The 11,274-nt window shown below is 39.7% G+C and overlaps 1 long non-coding RNA gene across 1 annotated transcript in view; it reads left to right on the top strand.

The window, feature by feature from the left end:
- Positions 1-1,897: 1,897 nt before the first annotated feature.
- The window catches only part of LOC143809405 (uncharacterized), a 100,429-nt gene continuing 91,052 nt past the window's right edge, over positions 1,898-11,274 (top strand). Inside the window, exon 1 of the long non-coding RNA XR_013222267.1 lies at positions 1,898-1,985. This is a non-coding gene — a long non-coding RNA (uncharacterized LOC143809405). The remainder of the gene's footprint in view (positions 1,986-11,274) is intronic.

Here is an 11,274-nt window from a genome sequence, read left to right as displayed (position 1 = left end):
CTCTGGTGGCAGAATAGGTCTCTAATTACCATTATTAGTAATAAGGGCAGATTTGTGAGAGGGATAGAAAAAAAACAAACATCCAGAGGATAAGTCCATGGAGATGAATCTTTTATAGTAATTAATGCACAATGAAATTATTGTTAACCTTTTGTGTGTTTTATTTTAGAGTTTTTAATGTATTCTGAATTCTAATTTACACACGTCTTCAAGTAAACTTAGGCTCCATGCACAACAGGGACATGCACAAATTCACGTGCTGTCAAACTGTGCCACCCTAGGCACAGGGTATAATATGGTCCTGTAGATTACCATGGGTGCCATGTTATGGCTTCATTAATATGGCTGTGTGCATGAACTCCTAATACATCTCACTTTCTGAATTGTTTCCCTTTAAAGGGAATCTGTCAGTAGTATCAACCCTCGTAAACTATCTATATGGGTATGTAGGCGATAGAAGATTGAATAAAATGATACCTTGAAGTTTGTCATCGAATGTTTTATCCCAGAGAAATCCATGTTTTCCTTAATATGTAAATGAGCTGTTAGGATCTATGGGTTGAACATAGATCTCCCCGAGAATCTGTTTCCAGAGCTTATTTTAAATAAATTAGGGACAGATTCTTGGGGAGATCTTTGTCCTGCCCATAGATCTTAACAGTTCATTTACACATTAAGGAAAATGTGGATTTCTCTTGGATAAAATATTGGATCACAGATATCAGGGTATCATTTTATTCAACTTTCTATGACCTACATGAACATATGGATGGCTTGGGAAAGTTGATCATATTGGCAGACTCCCTTTAATACATAGCATTCCCATTTTTGCTTCACACTAACAGTTGAGCAAAAAGATTAACACTGCCCTGGTCTGGCATCTTCTGGACCTGGACAGTCATCCATTCTGTGACCAATATACTCAGACTGGTATACTGGCTGCCTGTTACACTGGCTAAGTCCATCAACATGATTGTGTCGTAGTGCCTTGGAAGAGCGAAAGACTCCAGGGATACCAAGAACAGAAGTGAAAACTGGTAAAGCAGCCACTGAGGACCAGGCTGGATGCCAGACCAGGGCAATACAATTTTTTTTTGTTTGCTTATGGCATCCAGAGGTTTCAGACACAGTTAAAATTAGTGAGGTTCGGCACCAGGACTCCCTAACTCAATGCTTGGTTTAATGTGCTATTGGCGGTATGCAACTGCCTCCCATAATTATTGCAAGGAAGTGGCTCAAGTTGACATCTCTGCTACTCCAAGATCTTGGGGTGATCACAAGGTCAGTGTTGATCGTGTTAAAAAAGTCTAACATAGGGCTGATATGTCTACTGCTAGACATATTTGTCTCTGCTATATTAGTTTTGAAATCAGAGAGCGTTTACATCCAGGTAATGTGTCTAAAGGATAAGATTTCTAGACTTGTTAAGATAACAGTGAAATTAAAGTAGAGAGGATTGATGAAAGCTCATTGCATATTGATTCATATAGATTTTTTCATGTATGCACCTCACAGCACCTATCAATATTCCTGATACAAATTCCTGGTACCTTAAGAACATTATGAGTCTCTGGGGCTGTGTCATGCTTTTGTTAATTGAAGGGAGATGGCTGCTAAGTAGTTAATTGCTCGTTTCATTGATTTCCAAGGTCATTTACTAGAATCTCAGAAGGATTCTCTGAGAGAAGTGAGAGGGAACCAAAATGACTTATTTTGGAAGACAGTTTTGGGTGGTAGTAGATCAATTCTTTAAGGAAGCCTTCCTAATAATGTGAATCTCTCTGCGCCGTACAACTAAATATCTAAAGTATAGATGAACACTTTTAAGAGAAGGAACAGTATTTCTAATATTTTAATTTTTTGGATTAACTTTATCCTTTTATTTCAATCATTTTAAGATTGCCAAGGTTGGGAGAAGAAGATTTTGGTTTAGAGAAGCAGCAGAGGAGAAAGACTGGTCTGGGATGATGGCAAAGAGAAGAAAGGTATGTGGAAGCAGTTGTTTTTCAATGGAAGGGGTATTTGCCCTGGGTTCTTTGACTTGGGCACCAGTAATCCATCCAGACTTTGCTACTTTGATAAAAAGCCGTGTAACAATGCACTGTCAATGGCAGCTCTTAATAAGGCATCCATGGACAGGCTTTGTACAATTTACTCCATTTAGAAGGTCCATGGTGAACCCTTTAAGACCTTTTATAGGGATTTGGACTTATGCGTGGCCCCACTGGTTGAGTCCATGACCTGCTGGCCGGTGGAGCTGGCTATCAGAGGATAGTTAGAAAGAAAGATTAGCACCAGGAGGTAAAAGTCAAGAGCAAAAGAGAGAGTAGGGTTGTCAAAACGCATGCCGGGTTCAAGGACAGCAATATATAAGCCGAGTCAAAGATGGGAATCAGGAGTGAATCAAAGTAGACAAAATCACTATCTGGCAGCAACAAAATGAGTTCTTGGGGTTTAATCAGGGAGGAACCTCCACCTGTGGCTTCCAGCAGGAAGCTAATTTTACTAACAACTAGTCTTTTACTTAAAAACCAGATGATAAGGAGGAAGGGATAACAAGTCCCACCTATCCGAAAGTTAAACTGAAACACATTATTGTCAACCAATGGCATCTGTAGCATTAATCTGGCACCACCTAGTGACGAAGGCAGAGGTAGTAGTGTGTTCAGACATGGATTTTATACTAGGATAGAGAACTGAACATTTGCCCCTAGTGAAGAAAAGCCTACAACTCTATAGCGAGATTGTGAGGGATTCATACTCTTTGGAAACATTGCCTAGTGCGGACATGAGAACAAACTCACCAGACTCTCATTGTAAATGCATCAGGTTTAGACTCGGTTGAATCGACAGTTAAATGTTTACAACTTGCACATAATATCAAAGTCAAAGCCGAAAGGTAAAAGATCTTCACAAGGCAGTATAATTCCCCTAATCTGTAATTCATTGTCTAATACAAAGAGTCATTTCCATTTTCTAGCACCAAAGATATAAGAACAATAAATTGACTTTTAGAGTACAGCAATAATCACGCAATCAAGGGTTGTAAATTGTTTCAGCACCATGGACAGCGTCGTGGTCTGATTAATACAATCCTTACAGCTCAGTGTCCCCGATTTCCATGCTGTTGAGGTTATTTATGAGGGTGAATTTCATGGTTGCTGGTATATAGGTAAATTCATATTACCGAAGACCTATACAAGACAACATCGAATAAAGCAGCCTGCAGACATGAATCCTTTTTATTGTCCTTTATACATTAGCAAGTCATCAGGGAAAGAGCGATATAAAGGTGTGATTAACAATGGAAGACCTAAGCACATATAAAATAAAAGGAAACACTTAAAGAGCCTCTATTTCCATTAATTACACTACTTCTTCATCAGATTTCCTGGAAGATTCGTAGATTTTCTTCTTCCCCTTCACTCAGGAGCAAGCTGACACTTTATTATAATTGTCCCCAGCATGGCTCTTGCTGCAATGTATTAGCAGATCCATTTCTAGATAGCAACTGGACAGAATTGCTGGAAGTGCACACATCTCAGCCCTGGATTCTTTTTTTATTTATATTTTTTTTAATCTTTTGCAGTGACCTGACTTGCACCACTTATAATAGCAGAGATACGGATCTGCCACATTTTAAAAATGTAAAGAAAGGAACAAATGATTCAAAGTGCCAAATTCTACACAACTTGATATAATAAGAATTTATATGACTAAGGTCATCTCTTCATATTGGATAATGATTTAAATACTATGTTTATTCCATCATATTGTAAAAAACATGGTTGCTGTCTTTAAGAAACAGCGCCACACTCTTGTCTGGTGATGTTTGGTGTTGCACTTTAGTCCAATTAAATCAAGTAGAGGTAAGATGTAATAGCAGAGGTTTCCTATGCATAAGTGTAGTTTAGTTTCTAAAAGAAATTTACTATAGTTTTCTATGCAAATTGCCTCCAAAGAAGAGGACTTGAACTCTAGGGCCACGTATTGGACATAGCAATCAAACGTTAATATAGACCCTTTATCAACCCTTGCCATGTGGCTTAGGATAAAAGCCAAAGCAGAATCTCAATTATCTGAAATCTCTGAAAAAGCAATTTGCATATTTCATTTCCCAGATAAGCATTGCATGGCCTGTAAGTCTCCTTACACTGGCATGATAAAGTAATGTTTTGGCACTCAACTTGTGGTATAGATGAATTTTTATTAGCAGTCTCTGGTATAAACGTTTCGGTCAAACAGCTGACCTTCTTCAGTACACCAACTGCTCATGAGGTGTCTGAATAGATGAAGCACTGAGAATGTGCAGAAAATTTTTTATTGAATGGAAAGATAAAAAATTGATCCTAATTGGGTCCTATCTACTATATAATTGTCTAAGGGTCACTTCCGTCTTTCTGTCCCTCTGTCTTTCTGTCTGTCACGGATATTCATTGGTCGCGGCCTCTTTCTGTCATGGAAATCCAAGTCGCTGATTGGTCGTGGCAAAACAGCCACGACCAATCAGCGACGGGCACAGTCCAGCGGCAAAATGGACGCTCCTTCCTGTCAGGACTCTGAACATTTTTTATTACCTTTTGTGCATTACTGCCCTTTTCCAAGATGGCGTCTTTGGTCTCATGTGCACTGTGTCTTCCTGCTATAAAACTCCACCCCAGCCTTCAGTCTGTGCTAGAGTATTCTGCCTTGCATCCAGCTCCTGACCTCTGGCGAATCCCTGGCTATATACCTGCTCCTGTGAACCTGTGGGGTGATCCTGCTACTCTGCTCTGAGTTCCTGCTGCATACACCAGTTCCAGTAATTCTCCTTCATCTGCTGCTAGTGTTTACTTCCATCTGCATTTGCTGGACATGTAAGCTGTTGCTGCTCTGCAAGAACCTGAGACTATTACCCAGGCCTCCCTGGTTGAGCTAAGATATTATTTGAACTGCCTTATAAGCATATCTATCTGTGTTTTGGACTAAGCAAGGACTTATTCGTGTCAAGTATCCTCAATAATAATTGTGCTTCATAGACTTTCTGCGTGAATGCATTTTCCTCTGAAGTTTCCTATAGACTGCTAAGCTGCATTTAATATTTACACCAAGTGTTGTGGACTTGAGTTTCTCTCTGCACCTGTTTGAATCACCGTGTGATAATATAGACTTTACCACTTATAAAACTGTGTCCTGTAGTTATCTTGTTCCACGCAAAGAGTCTCCTGAGTTATCCCCTATAATTATTACACTTCCTCCCCGCAGTCAGTGCCTGCTCCATACTCCCCTCCAGTCAGCGCTCACACAGGGTTAATGGCAGCGGTAATGGACCGCGTTATGCCGTGGGTAACGCACTCCATTACCGCTGCTATTAACCCTGTGTGACCAACTTTTTACTATTGATGCTGCCTATGCAGCATCAATTGTAAAAAGATCTAATGTTAAAAATAATTTAAAAAAATAAAATATCGTTATATACTCACCGTCCGTCGGCCCCCTCGGATCCAGAACCGGCCTTTCCCGCTCCTCGCGACGCTCCGGTGACCGCTCCATGCATTGCGGTTTCGCGAGATGATGACGTAGCAGTCTCGCAAGACCGCTACGTCATCATCTCGCGTCGACCACAATGCACTCTTGGGACCGGAGAGCGCGAGGAGCGTCGGTAACCGCTTCGCCTGGATCCGGGGCCAACGGAAGGTGAGTATATAACTATTTTTTTTATTTTAATTCTTTTTTTTAACAGGGATATGATGCCCACATTGCTACATAATATGTGGGCTGTGCAATTTACTACATGGGCTGTGCAATATAATACATGGGCTGTGCAATATAATACGTGGGCTGTGCAATATACTACGTGGGCTGCTATATACTACATGGGCTGTGCAATATACTATGTGGGCTGTGCAATATACTACGTGGGCTGTGCAATATAATACGTGGGCTGTGCAATATACTACATGGGCTGCTATATACTACGTGGGCTGTGCAATGTACTACGTGAGCTGTGTTATGTACTACATGGGCTGTGCAATATACTGCATGGGCTGTGCTATATACTATGTGGGCTATGCAATATACTACGTGGGCTGTGCAATATACTATGTGGGCTGTGCAATATACTACGTGGGCTGTGTTATACACTACGACGTGGCCTGTGTTATACACTACGTGGCCTGTGTTATACACTACGTGGCCTGTGTTATACACTACGTGGGCTGTGTTATACACTACGTGGGCTGTGTTATATACTGCATGCGTGGGCTGTTATATACTACGTGAGCTGTGTTATATGCTACGTGGGCTGTTATAAACTATGTGGCTGTGTTATATGCTATGTGGGCTGTTATACACTCCGTGGGCTGTGCTATATACTATGTGGCTGTGCTATATACTCCGTGGGCTGTGTTATATACTCCGTGGGTTGTGCTATATACTCCGTGGGTTGTGCTATATACTCCGTGGGCTGTGCAATATACTACGTGGCTGTGCAATATACTACGTGGCTGTGCTATTTACTACGTGAGCTGTTATATACTACATGGCCGGTCGTGAACAATCAGCAACAGGCGCAGTCTGGCCGAGAATTGGCACGGGATTTGAACCAAGCTTCGCTAATTGGTCGCGGCCGGCCGAATCCTGTGTATTCAATGTATTATTCTAAAATCTTCATAAATAAACTACATACATATTCTAGAATACCCGATGTGTTAGAATTGGGCTACCATCTAGTAATAAATATGGATCAGAGGTGGCTCATAATGTGAGTCCAATCTTATTTTTGCTAATTTTTGGTCCTCAGAGGGGATCTGGTTCTGTTAGCAGAGATAGATGACTCTGTGTATCAGGCTGCCATAACTAGGACCAGTGGGATATAACCACCATCGGTGGTGGTGGTGGTAGGTGTCTCTCACCGTTCTAAACGCGGTGTCTGGTGTCCGGTATTATAGGACCTAATTAGGATCAATTTTGTATCCTTGCATTCATTATAAAATTCTCTGCACATTCTCAGTGCTTCATCTATTCAGACACCTCATGAGCAGTTGGTGTACTGAAGAAGGTCAGCTGTTTGACCGAAACGTTTATACCAGAGACTGCTAATAAAAATTCATCTATACCACAAGTTGAGTGCCAAAAAATTACTTTATCATTTATCTGGTGTGGGAACCTCTTTTTGAGCACCTTCACAGCTGTGCCACATTATACATACACATCCTTACACTGGCATATCAGGCACGTCACTCTACACAAGGAGAAACATTACCCCTTAGGCCGGGGTCACACTACCGTAGAATACGGATTTTATTCGCATGTTGAATACACCTGTGAAAAAATACAGTTATATGAGCTGTCCCATAGATTAACATTGGTCCGAGTGCTACGCAATGTTATCTCACATAGCACTTGTCCATATTCTATGGTAGTGTGACCCCGGCCCGGTAGTGTGAAAAATCAATTTCAGCCCTGAATCTAATGTGTAAACTTTTGCATATATGTGGGATATTCTGAACAGTATTACATTGTATAAAAATATAAAATAGGTTAGTGATTCACAATACTATAAAATGGGATCAATTTAGATTAGATTACATATAGATTTGCAATCACTGCTGGTAAATTATTCATTGTCATTACATTAGTCATTGTTGTTAGATCTCTTTCTTCATGTTACTGACGTTTTGTATCATCCTTGTCCATTAAGCAGCCCCTCAATTATCAATACTGTCATAGTGAAGCCGGTGGGATCTCCAGACTAGTTAAGTCCAATAGTCACAGAGAAAGAGGTACATTTTTTAGGTTTTCTAAATAGTAAAAAATATTAATGGGCAAAGAATCCAAATCCTCGGTGTCAAACAAACACATTCTGAAATGACAAAGCAACAAATATAGAACATAAGGTTTTCATAAACACATCGCAATTATCTGTGCCTATTGTAACAGTTGTTTAATTCTGCTTTCCCATGAGTGTTTTAACCGGGGCAATTTTTTAATAATCTGACCAGTGTCACTTTATGTCGTTATACTTTATGATAATGGTAAATTTTAAGTTGATATATTTTGCGTTTACTTATATTTATTATTTAATTGACAAAAATAAAAAAAACTACAATTGTCAAACTTTGAATAATTAACCCCATAATCCAGATAGTCATGCTATACAAAAACATTAATAAATGATATTTCCTTCATGTCTGCGTAACATCAGCACCATTTGTAAAATGTTGTTTTATTTTGTTCGCATTTTAGGAGGTTTAAACATGTAGCTGTCATTTTTCATTTGTTTCAAAGAAATTTATAAAACTTATTTTCATAGGGTTCTGTTCAGTTTTGAAGTGATTTTGGGGTTCCTATATATTAGAAAAAACCCAAAAGTGATACTATTTTAAAAAGGGTACCCCTCATCGTATTCAAAATTGCTTTCACATAGTTTATTAACCCTTCAGGTGCTTTTCAGGAATTAATGCAAGGTGGCATGATAGCAATGAAAAAGTTTATTTTTACCACCTAGATGTTGATAACTTCTGAACAGGCCGCTACAGCCGGCAGACTCTAAGGCCATTAATTGGCCGTTAACTGCCATGGCAAACATCAAGACCACACAATCATGATCTGAGGGTGCAAATAGGGTTAAAGAGGAAGCCCCCACACTCTGTTAACCATCTAGATGCTGTAGTCACTACTGACAGCAACATTTAAAGGGTTATATGGCCATTGTCTGTGCCAACGCTGATCATGGCTGATGCAGCAAGCTGACAGCTGCTGGATTGTCACCTGTGGGGGGATTCTAGTCTCCTATATCTCAGGTCAGTACAAAGACGTATTGATGGTCATAAGGGGACTCCTGTTGTATAACATTAGCAATTATCCCACAACAAATCATTTATGGAAAAAGTAACATAGAATTCGTCACCATCATAATTCAGATTAGATTTAATTTTTTATTGAGTATATCTAAATACAAAATTATGTGGGTAATTTTTTTCTTTTTTTTCATAATCTTTCAATACATTAAAGCAAACCCTAAACTGTTGTAGTTTTTAAATTGGCACCTAGAGAATATACAACATGCTGATACTTTCTGTTTCCCATAAGTCACTTTTTCAGCTTTGCTGTTCAGGCTGAGGCAGAGTCAATAGAGTCATTTCAGTATCATTAGAAGATAGGGGTATTTGTTGAACCATAATGCCGCTAACATACTGATCAGATTTGAACAAGGTTGATTAGTAATACTATACACAATTATTTATTTTACTCACTTATATAGCGCCATTAATTCCACCACATTTTACAGACATCATCACTGTCCCCATTGGGGCTCACAATCTACATTCCCTATCAGTTTGTCTTTGGAGTGTGGGAGGAAACCGGAGAACCCGGAGGAAACCCACGCAAACAAGGGGAGAACATAGAGACTCTTTGCAGACGTTGTCCTTGGGGAGATTTGAACCCAGAATTCCAGCGCTGCAAGGCTGCAGTGCTAACCACTGAGCCACCATGCTGCCCGTATTATAAGCCTCTGTATGCATATTTCCTACCCCCTCACCCCAATACTTCCCAGTCTCAATTACATCCTACATCTGTCACTGGAGATTAAGGAAATTATCACTCATTGTTGATTTAAAAATTCGGGTTAAGTATTAACACTTAAAAAAGAGAATCTGTGTGAATGAATTGACTAAGGCCCAGGGTCACATAAGCAAATGTTTCACTCTGCGAAAGAATCAGATTGATAATGCTAGTAACACTTAGCTCAAACTCTGATTAGAGTTTCATCTGAGTATCAGATTACTGTGATCCGATTCTCTCACAAGAGAGTGCGAAGAAGACGTAGAACTTAATTTCTCCATCTTCTCCATTGTCTGAGGCCGCTGATGTTGGACTGCACTTGGATGACATCCACCCAAAGACTTGAATGGGTGTGTGTGATGAGATTTCTGGAGCCACTCGCAGCATGCTATGATTTTGTCTTATGCCGAATCAGCATGAGAAAAAAAAGCAGATCTGCATTGCCCCATAGTATAACAATGGTCCGAGTGCTGTCCGATAAAACATCAGAGAGCACTCGTCCGATGTATATGCTCAGGTGAGTGAGTCCTTAGGTCAAGTGTTGGACGTTTTACTAATAAAACCTGTGGTATGGCTATAGAGGTCCCACCTGTTTTCTGGTAATCCAAAGTGCCAGAACTGAGAATTTGAGCTTTAACGTAACATGAAAATTAGCCTGAAAATGCAAAGGGGTCATGCAGATACCCTCCAAGTATATCATCGCAATGTCAAAGCACTTGTAGGCTAAATTTTATATTACTTTAACGGTTAATGACTCATTTTTATTTTTATGTCTAGGACCTATACAGCAGTAACACTAATTTTATTGGTAAAAACAGACCGAAAGGTATGTTATAAGTTTTCAGATTTCTTTTGTATGAAAGGTGTACTCTGGATCCTTTTGGTAGATTAAAGATAACAACACTTTAATTTTCCACTGTACATTAAAGTATTGTATAAGTACAGTAGCAGGCTTAAAATCAGCCTGGAAGTGCTGCCGGACTGTGGTAGTGCCCTGTGAGTCCATCGATACGCCCCCCAAAACACTTCTAGACTAATTGTACTTTTGTAACGCTACATAAACTGTAACGGTCTATGAAAAATTCAAGTGCTGCTATACTTTATCCACCAAATTAATCCACTCTGAGGCACATTTGCATTTGGTTTTCCTGCCTGGAAGGTAATAGAGGATCGGGATCATTGGTATTGTTGTTCTAAGTCAACAGGGTTGTCAACCTCAAACACAGAGAGGGCCAAAATTGAAAACTTGGACAAAGTCATGAACTAACCTGGATATTTATTATAAAAAACCCAAACAATTGAGGATGTTTTTGCTTATAAAATATAACAGTGAAGCATTTCATATGGAAATAAACTTAAAGGACGCAAATAGAAATCAAGAGGCCACATATCAGAAGTTCTAATTGCCCCCCTTCACCTCCCCCAAAAAAACCTTAATATACAGTGTGGTCTGAGAAGAGTATTTTTCACAATTTTGCAGCCCTTACAAAGTGATTTTCCACCTATTGAAGCCCCTAGTTTGACCTTTCATTGCACCCATAAAGTAAGATGCCAAAGAAGTACCCCACAAAACAGTATGATACCGCCAATGTGATCCACACATAGTCCTCCATAGAGTATAATGGGGTCCAAATAGTCCTCCATGCAGAATAATGTCCTCACATAGTCCTCCATACAGAATAATGGGCCCCACATAGTTCTCCATACAGAATAATGGGCCCCACATAG

This window comes from Ranitomeya variabilis, chromosome 2, assembly GCF_051348905.1.
Source record: "Ranitomeya variabilis isolate aRanVar5 chromosome 2, aRanVar5.hap1, whole genome shotgun sequence".
NCBI classification, from domain to species: Eukaryota; Metazoa; Chordata; class Amphibia; order Anura; family Dendrobatidae; genus Ranitomeya; species Ranitomeya variabilis.
Note: the sequence above shows the minus strand (reverse complement) of the source record. Positions and strands in the feature narration are given on the sequence as shown.